We start from the raw sequence: 18,061 nt of genomic DNA on the forward strand, positions 1-18,061 counted from the left end.
CTAATTGTGTTTGACAGCGCACACAAACAGCCCTCAGTAAAAACAGAAAACACATGTTGTCAGGCAGCCCAGTGTGTCGCTGACCCCAGGCACACAGCATATACTTTTCACATCGTTGTGGGTTTGGATGTGACCTGTGACCTCCGTTGCACATTATCCTCCCACTCCTCTCCATCTTTCCTGTTTCTCCCCGCTGTTTAAATACCAATAATTCATAGAATGAAAACAATATAGGTAGTCTGCTGCCTAGGTAGTCGGTTCCTTTCACAGAGCATCCACAGGCTGAAACTGAGAAGGAATAGTTTTTAAGGACTTAAACCCCAGAATTCTTAGTATGGGGGGGGGGGGAACATTTGCCCAGATTTGCCAAATGCCCTCTTCACATACCATACCTTAAGGTAGCATTAAAGAGAATGCTGCCTTCAAACTCTCCTGAACTTGAATGCAACATTTTATGTTGAAAGAATTGCCCTCTCTGTGTAGGAATCCGTGCCGTACGCCACATCTCCAGTATTCACTTGATTATGCTTAGGTCAGTGTGGTATCAAGCACTGAAAATAGCCGACCTCCAAGCTCACAGCACGTTGTGAGCTTGGCGGTCTGCTAATCTCTAACATTCCCTGCATGTCCCCACCCTGTAGACAATATGCCTTCCGGTGTGTTCCAAGATTTCTAGCGGAAGTGCTGCGTTTAACGGACGTTACGTCATGCGGTGCGGGTCTGTTTACATTCCCCAGCGAAAAAACTAAAATAGATTGTAGCTCTTAACTCGTCCTATGTTGCAATGATTTTTTCTCTTCAATGTCTCGCGTTGCCATGGTTACCATAGACTTCCATGTAATTGTGCAATTGTGTAAAAAGTGCACGCCCATGCCTAGATGATGCACCACGTGTGTAGATGCTGTTCACAGCTTTCAAACAAAAAAATCCGCTTGGAAATCCGTTCAGGCATTCATGATTTATGGGCCATTATGTTTTCTTCAGATGTAAACAAACATGGCTGGCATGTTTGAAAGAATGGGTTGGTATGGGGGTTAAACATGCAATTTCGCGATCGCGATCATGCCTAATACATTTCTGGAGGTCCAAAAATTTTTTTGAAAATGTTTTTTTTTGAATTTTTTTTTTAATTTTTTTTCAAAAACGGCCCAAACTCGGGAAACTCAGGGTTGGCACAGCGTTGGTATCAATACAAACTCGGGAAACTCGGGGTTGGCACCAGATGTGTTAATATGTGTAACATTGCTTGAATCAATGTTTTTGTTTGTATATTGTTTATTGCGAGCGCAACCGACGGAGCAGGAGACGTAGACCAGAGTTAATTTCGTGCAGGGAATACGTTTGCAGGAACACCGCACCGTGAAAAAAAATACAGCTTCCGGTGAAATTCCTACGGCGGAAGTTGAACGCTTTCTGCCTTCTATTGTCACCAGGCTTTTCTCTTCGGAGATGAGTAAGCCTGGCTACGCGAGGCTAGCATGTCCCTGCCTCTCAGAGCTTCCGGTTACGCCCTCTTCTCGTGGTTCAGTCCAATGAGGAAAGAGGATCCTCTCTCTTCAGCCGGCCAAATTGTTGCATTTTGCAACTGATCTGACTGAACCTGGCGCCACCAGGCTTCACGGACAGAGGAAAATTAACCTCTCGAGGAACAATAACTTACGAGGGAGTGAACGAGTTCGTTCCCGTTCACCAAAATGAACGAATCACTTAGAATGAATTACTCACGAATGACCCGACCCGAGTATATTGAGGAGGGTCTTAAGTTGTTACGTATGTAAGCTGTCATTGCGATAAGCTGCATGTGAAGGAGGGGATGATGACTGAGGGGGAAGCACTGAGTCTGACATTTTGTCAGAAGGTTTCCAGGCCAGTCGGTGTATTTCAGAAGACTCCTTCATTTTGTTCCTGTATAACTCACCGTGATATAGTGACAGAAAGACTGTCTGGTAAATGGGATAACGTATTTTTCCAACGTAACCGATCTGTTTCTTCCACCTGGAATTACTGTACTGTTGATTGGGCTTGTAGATCTATCTACTAATCAATTTACACACAACACAACACAACTAACACAACATCTATAACTATTTAGACTTGATTTTTTTTAAGATATTTTCTGGGGCCTTTTTGCCTTTATTGAGCGGTGGTCACAACGCTCCTATACGTGGCCGTGTGTGTGGGTATGTCTGTCTCCGTCCGTCCGTGTCTGTCTGTCTGTCTGTATGTAGCCTACAGTACCTTTTATGACCACACATGTTAAGGGAGGGGCGCTGTTTTCAGGCCAGGCCAGGCCAGGCACACACACACACACACACACACACACGCACACACACACACACACACACACACACACACACACACACACACACACACAGGGGGGGAGGGGGGGGGGGGGGGCGGGGGTAAGAGGGTGCTGTTGAGACTAGCCTGGGGGGGGGGCGGGGGGGAGACAGAATTCATAGATCTAGAACACATAGAATTCATAGATATAGAACACAGAATATGTACAGTACAGTACAGGGTTGGTGGGTAAACCACCGCTCAGTTCACACGGGTGTGATTTTTGATAGTACAGTAGGTAGACAGGAAACAATTATTGAATGCTTTAACCAGTGAAAAATAGCAGATATACAAGCTCACAGCGCGGCACTCGCTGCGAGCTTGTAGATCTGCTATTTTGAAAAAGTCGCGAAAATATGTTATCTATATATTTTTAAGATATTTTCTGGGGCCTTTTTGCCTTTATTGATAGTAGAGGTAGACAGGGAACAGGGAGAGAGAGAGATGGGGAACGACATGCAGCAATGGCCGCCGAGGATCGGGACTCAAACCCGCGACGCACCCTGGACCGCTAGGCCAGCGGGCGCTCCATTATGTAGTCTTTCCATGTCAATCCCTGGATTCCAGTTTCCAACCAGTGACCTTTCCATCACAAAGCACCCTCCAACCTCTCTAACCTCCCGGCTACTGCTACTACTTAGTTCCCTGTGTGACCTCTCTTTCCACTGACATTCCTGCTGCTTCCTGTGTTTCCAGGTGGACCTGGGCTTCCTGCGGTTCGTGTCGGCCATCGGGACGCAGGGGGCCATCTCCAAGGAGACCAAGAAGCACTACTTTGTGCGCTCCTACAAAGTGGACGTCAGCTCCAACGGGGAGGACTGGATCACCATCAAGGAAGGTTCCAAGCAGAAGGTGATAATAACATGTCACCCTCCCTCCTCCTGGCGGTTTGTTCATTTGTTCTGAAATAAGCAGGCTGTATCAAGCTGTATGTAAGCCACGTCAAAAACACTCCTAGGCTAGAGAGGTGTGCTCGGTGGAGCGCATAGCTCCATATTTGGGAAAGTCTTTGGCGTCAGTGATCTATGACAAACCATCGCGTATGACTCCATATTTAGGCAAGGTTTCATGCCGATCTGACCGCCTGTTGACTCCAATTATTTAAAAAAATTGGAAAACATCTCCTCGCTTGCCCTCTCCTCTGATGAAGATTATAATCAAACAGTGGGGTAGACGAAAAAGCAAATGCAATTATTTGGCTTATTGTTGGACGTACGGCTCTGCAAATCTGGTTCCTTGGCTAAATTCACAAACTGACAACTGAATGAAATAAATAAATCATACAAGAACAATGTAAATAGCAAAAAAAAAAGTAACATTTGTTTTGTTTCTGTAATCAACTGCAATCGACTAATCAAGCTTAAATAGTTGCATCAGATGTGCAACCTGGCATGACTAGAAGTTTGTCGGCTTGTTGACTGTGATTAGAGCAGTTATAATCATGGCTAAGTCTAAGGAATGGTCAGAAAAGTTCAGAGAAGAGATTATTGCTTTGTACTTAAAAGGAAAAGGATATAAAAACAATTGCAAAGACCCTGTCCCTGAATGTTCCAAAAAGTACAGTTTTGAGCATAGTTCACAAGTTCTAACACTAATGAACAATTTGTCAGAGGGGGTTGGATAATTTCGAGCACAACTATAACATGACTGAGTCGTTCTAACTATTCTATTTTCCTCAGATCTTCACTGGCAACCACAACCCAACAGACGAGGCTCGGGCCATCCTGCCCAAGCCCACGCTGGCCCGCTACGTCAAGATCAGACCCATGAACTGGGAGCAGGGCATCTGCATGCGCTTTGAGATCTACGGCTGCAGGACCTCAGGTAGTGGAGAGTGCAGACAGGTCAAGGACCCCTTAGCTGAGAGAGAGATGAAACAGGGACCCCCACAACCTTTTCATAGATTCCATATAATGTCATCGTTTGACAGCACAACCATCAGTGTATTTTGGATTCATGTGTTTCAGATATTTAACCACTTGAACCGTCAATACTTTCAAGTGATAATAGTGAATAATAATCTTGACCTTTCACTCCGTACTAATCTGCTCTTTTCCCCTCTACACCAAACCTCTTTGCCGAAAATAGACGATCTACAAGCTCACAACGCCTCGCAGCATGAGGCGTTGTGAGCTTGTAGATCTGCTATTTTTGGCTAAAGTTCTCAGAATATGGACACTAGGGTTCAAGTGGTTAATATAAAAAAAGAAGACCCCTAGGAGTCCCGGACCCCCTGTTGAAGACCCCTGTGCTATGTACTGTAGCACACACTGGTTCTCAAAGTGGCGTCCGGGGATCCCCAAGGGTCCTTGAGGGGGTTCCAGGGGGTCCCCACTCAGCTAGATGAGGCACAGTTTAAACACATTTTGGCTGTTTGAAAATGGCTTATCTGCAAGACTACAATGCGTCATGATGTGACATATTGTGAGCTTGTAGATCCGCTACTGCAACCTTTCGAATATCAATTAGTCAAATATTAATTTGGGTCTCCTTGACATGAAAATGTTTGCGAACCCAAGTGTTGATGCATATGCACACTACACCTAATGTGCATAAATGACTACTACTAGAGCTAAATTAATTTACTACACAAGATTTATTCACTACTAGGTCAACTACACGTATAGTTTCAGATAAATCCATGCCGTGCTACAGTACAGACGCCTCCGTTCAGAAACAGTCACGCAATAAATGTTCACACGTCGAAATAAATGTTCACACGTCACCCCTCCTGAAAAGCACATAAAAGAATATGAATGGTGGACTGAGAGGTGATTTAGCCTCGCTTGGCGAGGAGTACATGTCAGTGTGAGAGGCTGCAGGGGCCTTTCAGTGCATCTATTATTCACTCTCGCGCGCGCACACACACACACACACACACACACACACACACGCACACACGCACACACGCACACACGTACACACACACACACACACACGTACGTTACCTCTAACCTCGTCTTACATCATCAGTGTGTGAATCTTCCCGGAGCATCGCGGCAGTGCCGAAGATAACCTCTTCCTCTTCTTCCCAGGCTCTGCTTGTCTGCTGATTTAGAACGGGCCGCAGCCTCGCAGACCAACACACACACACTGTCACTCACACACACACACACACACACACACACACACACACACACACACACACACACACACACACACACACACACACACACACACACACACACACACACTGTCACACTCACCGCGGTTAATCACAACTCTGAACGGCCGTGGAAAATCCACTTGAATCATTGTCCTTCGCAGCGACGATATATATATAAAAAAAAAGAGATCCCAGATCCTTAATCTGTTACCAGAAACTCACACAACTCGTAGATCTCCTGGCAGGGGAGCAGCTATAAAAATGATATTGGGTTCTTAGTCATGGGGGCCCGGGCTGGGGGCTGGGGGGGGGGGGGGGGGGGGGGGGGGGTGCAGCCAAGGTGATTAATGTGTTAATTAGTGACTATGGTCTACGCTTGGATATTACAAGTGCATGAGCGCGTGCACACACTCTCACACTCTCTCTCTCTCTCTTCTAGCTAGCGTAGCTAGTGGTGAATGGTGATAGTTAAGGTTAGGGCCAAAGGTTACGGCAAGGGTCTTCAACAGGGGGTCCGGGACCCCTAGGGGGTCCTCAGAGTTACTACAGGGGGTCCTCCAAATCTTTGTGTGATAGAAACCTTTTTATATTAACCACTTGAAGCCTAGTGTCCATATTCTGAGAACGTCAGCCAAAAATAGCAGATCTACAAGCTCTGAGCGTGTAGATCGGGCTAGTCCCAGTTGTCCTACGCCCAGTTGTCCAACGTCCCAGTTGTCCTACTGTGTCCCAGTTGTCCTACTGTAGCCTGGCTGTATGGGCTAGTCCGCGAACAGACTGTAAAGCAAGCGATCTTCATCCCATTCATGCGTTTATCGTGCGCCTTACGGCCTGGGCATAAATATAACGATTTCATTCACCACGGCTTCGTAACTCGCGCGGCGCTCCGCCGGCCGCGCGGCCCTGGCCCGCTCTTCGCGGGCACTCGCACCTGCGGCGCTCGGGCGCGAAGAGCAGGACCAGGGTCCGCTGGCCTTCGCCCCGCTTGCAATGTCGTGGACAATAATTACAGTCGGACGTTGGACGCGCACACACATTTCGCCCGATTTCGAACTGCCAGGCTACAGTAGGACAACTGGGACCCAGTAGGACAACTGGGACGTTGGACAACTGGGCGTAGGACAACTGGGATTTTCCCTGTAGATCGGCTATTTTCGGCAAAGAGGTTTGGTGTAGAGGGGGAAAAAAGAGCAGACTAAGTACAGAGTGAAAAGGTCAAGTTTATTATGTATTGACGGTTCAAGTGGTTAAATATCTGAAACACAAATTGACATGAATCCAAAATACACTGATGATTGTGCTGTCAAACGATGAAACTATATGGAATCTATGAAAAGGTTGTGGGGGGTCCCTGCTTCATCTCTCTCTCAACTAAGGCCTTCCTTGGCCTGAAAATGTTGAAGACCCCTGGGTTGGGGTACTGTATGAATGCAGTCAATGGAAGTCAGTTGACAGTCCTCACGTATTGATTGATTGAATATTTTATTAGACAAATATGAAGAACAGTACAAGTATAGTCAAAACAAAACAAAAATGTAGTAGGCAGTACAAGTACAGTTAAACACCCTGCCTAAAAGGAACATCCCAAAATAAGGGGAGGTCCTTGTTATTCAATTCATAGACGTAAAATAGCAACCAAAAAACAAAAAACATCCAAATATCGTCGGATCGTAAGGAGAGGGAGGGGGAGGGGGGGGGGGGGGGTGCTCGCTTTTCGCCTGTCTATGGGAGAAGTGATAACTACCTCATCTAGCAGCAGTACAGGGATGCGTGTGAGCGCATGCATGTGGAATTTACAATGTACTAACTAGGTAGATATTCAAAGTGTCTCTGTTTTCCTCCCCCTCTCTCTCTCTCTCTCTCACACACACACACACACACACACACACACACACACACACACACACACACACACACACACACACACACACACGGGGTGGGGGGGAGGCAGTAAGTAGTTGTAAAAGCTGATTACAGCGCATTTCACACTGTGTAGGAATTCACCTCTTCGGGAACCTCTCTCTCTTAAACATCACATGTGGGCTCTGGAGCTCTTGTTTGTTAAAGCGTTGCATCGCTTTGAAAAGGAAAATGCAAATCCCATGCCAGAGAGACAATCGTTTCCCTCCGGATTTATTAGATTCAGAGACCCGTCTCTTGGATATTAGATTTAGCAATAAACGTGTGATGAACGGCGCCATTACTCGCGCTTGTTTTTGAGGAATCCGAACAAAAAGGCCTCCTAAAAGTCTCCATTCATCCTGCCTTTCCCCAAGTCTCCGCAAGTCAAGTGAGGTTGTGTTTATTTATGGAGTGCTTGAAAGAAGAACGTCTGTCACTGCGAGCTCGGACTCTACAAATCCAATTAATGTGTGTGTGCCACGCGCGTGAGAGAGTGTGTCGTTGTTGTCATTTAGTGCAATGTATCGTCGTTTAGTGTTCACCCTAATCTCTCAGATTTTTCCAAAACAGCTTGCAGAGGCAAAACAAATGCAGATTCTCAGTGTCTTGTGCTGTTGTTGCAGGGATTGAACTTGTGACCCTTTTCAGTACAGGACACCGTTTCTAATGTTATTTTCCACCCTGCCTCCCCCCTTTCTCTCTCCATCTTACCTCTCTCTCTCTCTCTCTCTCTCTCTCTCTCTCTCTCTCCCTCTCTCTCTCCCTCTCTCTCTCTCTAACAGACTATCCGTGTTCGGGGATGCTGGGTATGGTGTCAGGTCAGGTCTCGGACGCCCAGATCAGCGCCTCGTCCCACGCGGACCGAGGCTGGGTGGCTGAGAACGCCCGCCTGCTGACGGGCCGGCAGGGCTGGACCCAGCAGCAAAACCAAACAGCCCTTCAAGAACGAGTGGCTCCAGGTATATACGCTCCACTGGGAATAGGACACACGCAAAGAACTAAACACTCTTTGTCTTTTGTTTGTCACATTTATGTTTTGCACGAAATAATAAATACAAACGACAGAACACGAAGCAGCTTTCATTCACAATGGTTCTGTGTCCGACCGTTCCACGTTGCTTGCGGTGCTGTTGCAACGTGCCGCCAAAGCCACGTTTCATCTGCTTCGGATATCTGGACGGACTGGGATGCTTTGTTGTGGAGTTTTGTCCAACAAAACAATGTGTTCCCTGTACTTTTAGTCTGTCGTTTCACCTTTTCCCTGTTCACTTATATTCCAAATATATCCGTCGACTCTTTTTGTGCCTAATCATCACTACTGGTTATCAAAGAGTGAATGAGTGAGTAGTGAGTCGTCAGTCAGTCAATACAATCAATCAATTAATCAATCAATCAATCAATCAACTAACCCAGTGGTCTATTGGTCTAACTGGTCAACATTGACCAAATTGTCAAATAACAAGAGTCAAAAAGCTCACAAACGCCTCGCAATGCAACACAATATTTATCTGTGGAACCGAGTCGAAAATAAATGTAATGCCTCAACTGGTTGTAAAATCCGATTACAGCGCAGTTCACACTGTGTAGGAATTCACCTCTTCGGGAACCTCTCTCTCTTAAACATCACATGTGGGCTCTGGAGCTCTTGTTTGTTAAAGCGTTTGCATCGCTTTGAAAAGGAAAATGCAAATCCCACGCCAGAGAGACAATCGTTTCCCTCTGGATTTATTAGATTCAGAGTAATAAACAATAAACGTGTGATGAACGGCGCCATTACTCGCGCTTGTTTTTGAGGAATCTGAACAAAAAGGCCTCCTAAAAGTCTCCATTCATCCTCCCAACAATTCCAAGTATGTATTAAATCGTTGTGTCGGGTGGAAACCTTATATGTCCAAAACCGTTCGTTTTGTATCTTTCATTTTAAAAATGATTTAAACTAGTGTAAATAGCCGATCTACAAGCACACAACGCCTTGCGGTGCGAGGCGTTGTGTGCTTGTAGATCAGCTATTTTCACTAGTCTTGTGCGACAGTCTTGAATGATGAAGCAGGGCTTTACTTTACGAAAAAAACATTCAAATCTGAAACTTGGAGATACGATCGAGGTTTCTGCCCGACAGTGGCAATATAATATTATTGTGTGGGGGGTTCATGGCCTAAAAAGCTTGAGAACCATTGAACCAACCAACCACCCAACCTAACCAGTCTCTCTCCTCCTCTCTCCTGCCCCTTGCAGGTGGACCTGGGCTATGACAAGCTGCTGAGCGGGGTGCTGATCCAGGGAGGGAAACACCGGGACAGGAACGTCTTCATGAGGAGGTTCAAGGTGGGGACCAGTCTGGACGGAGACACCTGGACCATGGTGAAGGAGGACAACACCACCAAGACCAAGGTACTGACTGGGTTGTTCTTGTTTCTTGGCCCATTAAGACCTGAAATATACCTAAAATGTCTTCTAAATCCTAACGGTTTTCTGGAAAACGTATGTTTGCACACACACACACACACACACACACACACACACACACACGCACACACACACACACACACACACACACACACACACACACACACACTGTGCGGCTCAAAAGCCCCACAGAATAGCAGATTTACAAGCTAAAAATAGCAGATCTACAAGCTTGTAGATCGGCTATTTTCGGCAAAGACGTTTGGTGTAGAGGGGGAAAAGAGCAGACTAAGTACAGAGTGAAATGTCAAGTTATGTATTGACGATTCAAGTGGTTAAATACGTATCTGAAAACACACATTGACATGAATCCAATGAAACTATATGGAATCTATGAAAAGGTTTTGGGGGTCCCTGCTTCATCTCTCTCTCAACTAAGAGGTCCTTGGCCTGAAAACGTTGAAGACTCCTGGTTTAGGTAGTAGCAGATAAGGCACCAAATGTTTTTAACTGACACCAAAGGCATTTTGATCAGCAGCTGGATCCTACGCTTAAATAGTTTTATGATCTACAAGCTCACACAACTTTTTTCTTAGTACAGATATGTCTTACGTGCACTCCAGTGCGGTCACTGCCTCCTAGCAACTCATTTTCAATGAGAGGCAGGCGGCTTTTTCGTCCGCGCAGCGACGTTTTGAGGCGGCGAGGCAACGTGGTCGTTTGTGCATGCATACACGAGCGGTGAAAGATGGATTGTGTTCATCTTTGTGAAATACCGTGGGGCGTTTACTCACTGAGCGAGTGTGTTTGTGTCTCACCGCGGTGTGGCCACCGCTGATCCTAGCGGCAGCCCCAACGGCAACCGCGCCTAGTCTGGAGGGCACCTTAATGTTTTGGTTAAGTCAAACTTTTTAAAATGGTTGTTTATAAATGGGTAAAGACAGTGGATCACTCTATGACTTTTGGGAAAACATAACTGCTCGGATATCGCCACATCAGACTGACAATGTCAACTTCAATTCTGTCCCTGAAACATTGTCCAAGCCCCTTCAAATCACATTCTGCTGTCCTGCATAAAATGGTTGTGTCTAAGTGGGTAAAAACAGGGGATTATCCCATTCAGAACGGGTACACATTATAGTGTATTATTATTTTATGCTTTAACTATTGAAAAATAGCAGATATACAAGCTCACAGCGCGGCACCGAGTGCCACGCTGCGAGCTTGTAGATCTGCTATTTTTGAAAAATTGTGTAAATTAGAATTTTGACCCGATTCTATAAGTGTCTTTTGAATCCTATGGTTTATTGAAAAACCTGTGTTTCTATGTCAGCAATCTGGCCAGCCATCGTCAAAGAAAAGGTCCTTTTCACTTAACTGGAGCTCAGTTAGTCTGTTCTTGAGAGACTACTATGTCAGTGGTTCTCAAACCTTTTCATGTGAAGGACCCCCAAACTGATATGTATTTGGCCACGGACCTTGTATATCTGCAATCTTTCTATAGCTAAAGCATTCAATCATTTTAGGCCTAAAAAGGTTATATGACTTTTGAGATATGATAACGTGACTGCTTGATATCCCCACATCAGGCGTCCGATGTCAAGCTCAATTCTCATCCCGGAAACATTGTCCAAGTCCTGTTCCAAATCACATTCTGCTATCCTGCACAGTGTCACTCCCCCCGCTCCCCCTCCCTCTCTCTGTCTCTCACTCTCTCTTAAATCTCACAATCCTGTCCATGTCTTCCCTCTCATTGGGTGGCGGGCAGCACAGGTCAATGCCGATCAATGCCAAGTGAATTATGGGAGTGGCAGATAGCGGGGCCGTTGACAGGAGAGACAGCCACGCTTCCTGCAGTGTCAGGATGTTATCCGACATAAAGCACAAAAAGCCATTCATGGATTGCAATACGTTGCGCTTTCAGGACACATTTACGCCTGTAAATCAGGCTACTATACTGTTATGTAAATATCAGATGGTGATTCATAACAAGTTGCTGGATGGCTGCTTTTAGCCAAAGCATCAATGTGTCCACAGAGGCCAAATTGTCAGTCCGGGTGGCTACCCCCAACCATAGCAAGGCTACATTTCACACAATACCAGACTTCATTTAATAAGGTCTCAGTGATTTCTTATTCTATGGCTACAATGTACAGACCCTGATGGTAACTAGAAAAATATTGTTCCTTCGAAACAATTGTGGGCTCGCTTCAAGCCGGAAAACAATGGCTATAAAAGTACAAAATGTCAAGATCGCAGGCAGTGCTCTCTTTGACGTTACTGACGTCAAAGATTGGTCCATTTTGTTCTAAAAATGTGTTGTGCAAAAGTTGACCCACTGGTGGCGCTATAACAGGCCAATGTAAGAAGGGTGGTATCTGTTCCTTGACCTATTGGGAATGTGCTTGCAAGATTTCACGCACATTGCAGGCTGTGTTCATGATTTGAGGTGTTTTTGGCTTTGGCCACTTTATCGCTGCTTGCAGCTATATTCATTATTTTTTTTGTGTGTGTGTGCACTACATAGGCATATTAGATAAAGGTCCTTAGATTGTGTGTAGAATGTTTCATGCAAATTGCAAAAAAAAAAATCCTAACGGGTTTAAGCGTTTCACAAACTGCTCAAAATGATATAGCGCCCCCCTTTGGCCAATTGGGGTAAGATTGGTTTTAGTGATATTTGGACTAACACTCTACATCTTTGCCAAATGCCATGAACATGTTACTTTGCATGTATGATTTAGAGGCAGAAGAATAATTTGCATAAAACTGCAATATTCATTGAATTTATTTAAAAAAGCATGTTTCAATTTTAAAGAAATACGATTTGACAGATCTTTAGATATCGGTCCAAAGTTCACGTAAAAAAAGTTTTGTGGACGTGACGCGAAAATTCCAGAATAAAAGCGGGTTTAAGCGTTTTACAAACTGCTCAAAATGGCGGAAAATCTAAGGGCGGAGCTTACTTAACAAAGACACAGATGTCTTCCGCTTGAGTCAAAGCACGCGTGTAAGCAAGTTGCATGTCTTCAAACGAAACGAGGCATGACTTATGCCCGTTTAAAGTTTGAATTTTCAAACGCTTCGTATAGCGCCCCCCTTGGCCGATTGGAATAAAATTGGTTTCAGTGATACTTTGACTAACCCTCTACATCTTTGCCAAATGCCATGAACGTGTAACTTTGCATGTATGATTTAGAGGCAGAAGAATAATTTGCATAAAACCGCAATATCTATTGAATTATTAAAAAAATATATTTCACTTTAAAAGAAATTCGACCAGACAGTTTGACCGTATTGGTCCAAAGTTCATGTGAAAAAAGTTTTGTGCGCGTAACACGAAAATCCCATGAGGAGATAGATTTTTACTGTTTTTCATATAATTCAAAATTCTGGGGGATCTAAAGGTCAGAGGTTAAAAGTCAGGGCGTAACAGTTGTTCGGCATGAGGAGACGCATACGTGTATACAGGTTTCATGGCTGTACTTAAAACAGAGCATGATCTATACCTGTTCAAAGTTCGCACTTTCGAAGGCTTCCTACAGCGCCACCATTTGGCCGATTGGAATAAAATTGGTTTCAGTGATACTTTGACTAACCCTCTACATCTTTGCCAAATGCCATGAACGTGTAACTTTGCATGTATGATTTAGAGGCCGAAGAATAATTTGCATAAAACCGCAATATTGAATGAATTATTAAAAAATAATGTTTCACTTTAAAAGAAATCCGACCAGACAGTTTGACCGTATTGGTCCAAAGTTCATGTGCAAAAGGTCACAGTGATGTCAGAGCGTGATGTCAGAGCGTGAGAGTCAATCAACAAAAAAGACAAGCGTTACCCAGACAGACAGACAGACAGATACGGTCAATATGTGACGGTTCTGATAGTAGAGTGCGGCCTACGGTCGCAATTATGTCGTCAATAACCAGCTGCACTGTGTGTACTGTATTCACACTGCGTGTGAGGTCCTGTTGTCCTCGTATGCCACGCACACACCATGCGTAAACATGTGCAAGGATGCCACCAAAGACAAATGTATTTATTGTGCTCGGTGAATGAAGTGGTGACATTGCTGATTCTGATTATGACCAGATCCCACGTCCTCTATATATGCGTTCCATATGTGTGTCAAAAGCAGATTTTTCACCGGAGTTAAAAATGCATTAGTATTTAAACAGCTTGACAACAAGGCAGGCGTGCACTGCTGACAGTGAGGCCTCGAGGTTCGGTAGGCGTGTCCAAAAGCCAGTCACCAGGCCAGCGAGTGCTCGCGTTATGGGAGCAGCCGGCGGCAGGGGCGTCAATTGGGTATGGCAGGGGTATGCAGCTGCCATACAGTACCCTGCGTCCAGGGGGGAAAATAAAAGTTACTTTTAAATATAAATCCATGAATGTCTCTTTGTGTATCTGCGCTGGTTATTATGTTGTTCAGACATTGTGAAAATAGCTGATCTACATGCTCACAACGCCTCATAGAACCGTGTTATCCAAAATGTAATGCCTATTTTCCATGAGGACTCCCATCTTTGCCGTACCCTAGCTTTTGCTGAACTGACGCCACTGGGTGGATGGAATAGTTGTATCGTGTGAACCGAAACGGGCGCTCCCTCTCCTCTGTCCCTCGGAGGGACTCACTCCTTAGGAGGTCCAAAGGGTTTGAAGCTCAAATCCAGTGGAAATCGTTTACGCGCATCTGGAAACGCGTGTGAGCCATTTTCCACCGGATTTGGGCTCAAAACTCCAAACAGACAGAACAGACAGACAGACAGAGGGTTAGCTGAACGACCCCTGCGGATTCCCCGCAGATAGAGAACTACAATCCCCTTTATCTCTCTCTCTTCTCACTCTCTCCTATTCTTTCCCTCATTTAGTCTTCGTCTTCCTCTCCCTCTCCCCATCTCTCTCTCTCTCCCTCTCTCTCTCTCTCTCTCTCTCTCTCTCTCTCTCTCTCTCTCTCTCTCTCTCTCTTTCTCTCTCTCTCGGGTTCTCTCAGTTATTTCCTGTCTTTTTTTTTATGAAGCCGCTTTGCAGCTCTCTTCAAAAGACAAGACAGGAAGGTTTGGGTCTGAGACCTTGTTGTTTCTTCTACATGCTACAAGCTGTACGTGCAACCTCACACACACATGTACTAGCTGGGACTGCATGTGTACATGCACATAAGCAAATGCATGGGTGTGTACACACACTGTATGGCCTCATGTGTGTTTGATCTCACACACATACACGCATACACAGGCAGTGTACATAATTACAGTGAATAATACATAGACAAATGCACAGCCATTCAGACAGTAGTAGCACGCATGTGAGTGCACACACACACACACACACACACACACACACACACAAAGAAAATGTACTTAAAATATGTGTCCACAGTAGGGCATTCACGAATAGTGATCTTTAGTATTCTAATTATTCGACCTCAAAGTATTCGAATAGTCGAATATTCGACAGGACTGGCCAAACTGGAAAATATTAAGTAAGCAAGAGGCCAACATTTTGAAAATAGCAGATCACAGAGCATGTAGATCTGCTATTTTCACAATATTTATCGGCGGAACCGAGTCAAATTAAATGTAATAGCTACAATTCCAAGTGCTTGTCAGGGTGGGGGTCCCCAGTCCAAATATGTTTATTTTGGGGGTCACAGCCTAAAAAGGTTTGAGAACCCCTGGTAAAGAGCATTAACAAATTCATCCACCAGGGGCATTGACAACTCCTTCTTATGGCTTCCTATCTAGCCAAGCTTTATAAACTATAGATTCTTTAAAGAGAAAACAATAAATATTCGACTTCGGTGAACAATATCGAATAGTGACTTTGATATTCGAACATTCGAATATTTGGTGAATGCCCTAGTGCACACGCACGCACACACGCGCGCACACACACACACAAAGAAAATGTACTTAAAATATGTGTCCACAGTACCACACCAGGGTAGCTCTTTGATAGAAACCTTCTCCGGTCTCCCGTTAGAGTGTCTGGTGTCTGGTCGCAGGGCTCCCAGTGTGACCATAACCAATTTCATCTGGGCTACTGCTTCTATCCCTCTGAACTACAGTATGAAAGGCCAAACCCTGGTTTGGATTCCAGACCTTACATCTGGGTTTCCTCTGTTTGATTTTGTTTTACTCCCTTATCAAATGTATCATTAGAAACAGATCTGGACATTTTTTTTATTAATTTGTTGCCTCCCCCTGACCTTTCTACCGTAAATACCATTTATTTTTTATTTAGTTTTCCGTCTGTCTTATGATAATTTCGGCATAGTACTGTGTTCTATTTGTCTGTCATTTAATGTTGTATGAGTATGAGTTGTAAAAAGGGGCCCCAATTTAAACAAGCCAAAAGCAGCCAAAAGCTTTCTTGTGGTGTTTATGCTTTTAATTGACCTTGTACCAGTGAACTGTACTGTCCTCACCTTTTCCTATGCAAACCTCTAATAAAGTCTTCAATCAATCAATCAATCTATACTCTTATCCCCAGGGCTGGATTAACACCTCAGTGGGCCCCTGGGCACTGAAGCACCAAGGGGCCCCCATGGGCGCGCAAAATGTTTTGTAGACATATGTAGGCATGTAGGTCCAATATAACATCTTCAGCTGAAGTTGGCACAGCGCCTCCCGGCGGAGTTTTAATCAGTTGACTTGACTTTCATGAAATATTGTACATTGTACTTAACACAAAATCAGCACTATATATTCTTTCAAAAAGAATTATACCACGTTGGAGGGCCCTTGATGCCCAGGGCCCCCTGGGCACGAGCCCGAAGTGCCCATATGGTAGATCCGGGCCTGCTTATCCCAGATGATGGGTGTTTGAGTGTCACAGATGAGATTATAAAAAGAATGTGTTTGAAATTCATGGTTGTCAAGGGTGGTGGTAAGGGGTTAGGGTTGAACCCCTCTGTCTCTGCACCCACATCAAGATCGGTGGAAAGTAAGTTCAATGTGTTAATTCAACCCTGAAAGTACAAAAACGGACCAATCTTTGCACTTTCAAAGTTAAACTGACACACTGGATATTACTGTGTGCCGTAGCCTTAGGCTTGAATCCCACCAGAGCATTCTCTCCTCCTGTGTCTCAAAAAACATTCTCTTCCGCTCTGATTCAATAAAAGGGGGAAGAAGAAATCAAATAAATTGTGCACTTATAAAATAGAGGCTGTGTCTTGTAGCTTTTTTACTGAGCCTCCTCTTCATTCATCTTCATCTAGAACCGGTTCAAACACCAGTTATTCCATTGTGAGACACCATCTATACTATAATTTTGCGAATGTCTGAGTGAGTGTCTGAGTGTCTGAGTGTCTGTCACAGCGTTTCTCCTCAGTGGCTGGAGCAATTGATCTGAAATCGCATCACCATAAGCATATGAACACACCTGACATAACTGTGAAGCCCGTTTGTCACTTTCACAAATCGTATGCTGTATATTAGCATTTTTATGGTGTATCTACTATCTATTCTGCATCTAGCATGAGGCACATCTATTCTGCATCTAGCTTGAGGCAAAATGTTTAACCAGCTCTGTGTGTGTGTGTGTGTGTGTGTGTGTGTGTGTGTGTGTGTGTGTGTGTGTGTGTGTGTGTGTGTGTGTGCAGGCAGGCAGGCGGGTGTGTGTGCAGGCGGGCGGGTGGGCGGGCGGGGGGGGAAGAGGGGGGAACAGTATCTCTGTAGCCATTAAACAAAACGGGTTTCTTACATTGATGCTCCTACATCATGCAAGCACCAGTTAAAGTTACTTTCCATCCCTCATATACTGTGTGCACAGTGCACATCCCATAACCCACACACTGCACATCATTTTGGAGCTCATATCTTTGAACGGGTAAGGACTAGTGTAATAAAATGAGCTCTCCGCCCGGTGGAAGTCTCTCTAACAGACTAATTAGGAGTCTGATAGACCCATAGAATATAATTAAGTCAGAGGCAAACACAGTTAACCCGTTTAGACCTTGAATTATGTTATGCTTTAGCTATTGAAAAATAGCAGATATACAAGCTCACATCAAATATTTGCTTCTGGGGGGGTACCTGATACATAATATTTTTCGAGATGGGGGTCTGTGGCCAAATACACATCATTTTAGGGGTCTTTGAGAGGAAAAAGTATGAGAACCACTGACAAAGAAACAAGCGTTTAAAAAAAAAGAAACCCTTAGAAGGATTTAGAAGACATTTATAGAATCGGGTCAATATATTCAAGTCAAGACTTCAAAGATTTTCAAGATTTTTCAAAAATAGCAAGTGCCACGCTGTGAGCTTGTATATCTGCTATTTTTCAATAGTTAAAGCATA

General features: G+C 44.6%; 1 pseudogene across 1 annotated transcript in view; it reads left to right on the forward strand.

Annotated features, from left to right (window-relative positions):
- The window catches only part of LOC308286037 (neuropilin-1a-like), a 104,395-nt pseudogene that overhangs the window by 72,087 nt on the left and 14,247 nt on the right, over positions 1-18,061 (forward strand). The window contains exons 7-10 of the transcript XR_013963343.1: positions 3,037-3,192; positions 4,020-4,164; positions 8,131-8,307; positions 9,584-9,739. The product of XR_013963343.1 is annotated as a neuropilin-1a-like (transcript). The remainder of the gene's footprint in view (positions 1-3,036; positions 3,193-4,019; positions 4,165-8,130; positions 8,308-9,583; positions 9,740-18,061) is intronic.

This window comes from Nannobrachium achirus, assembly GCF_963921795.1.
Source record: "Nannobrachium achirus genome assembly, chromosome: 5".
Lineage (NCBI taxonomy): Eukaryota > Metazoa > Chordata > Actinopteri > Myctophiformes > Myctophidae > Nannobrachium > Nannobrachium achirus.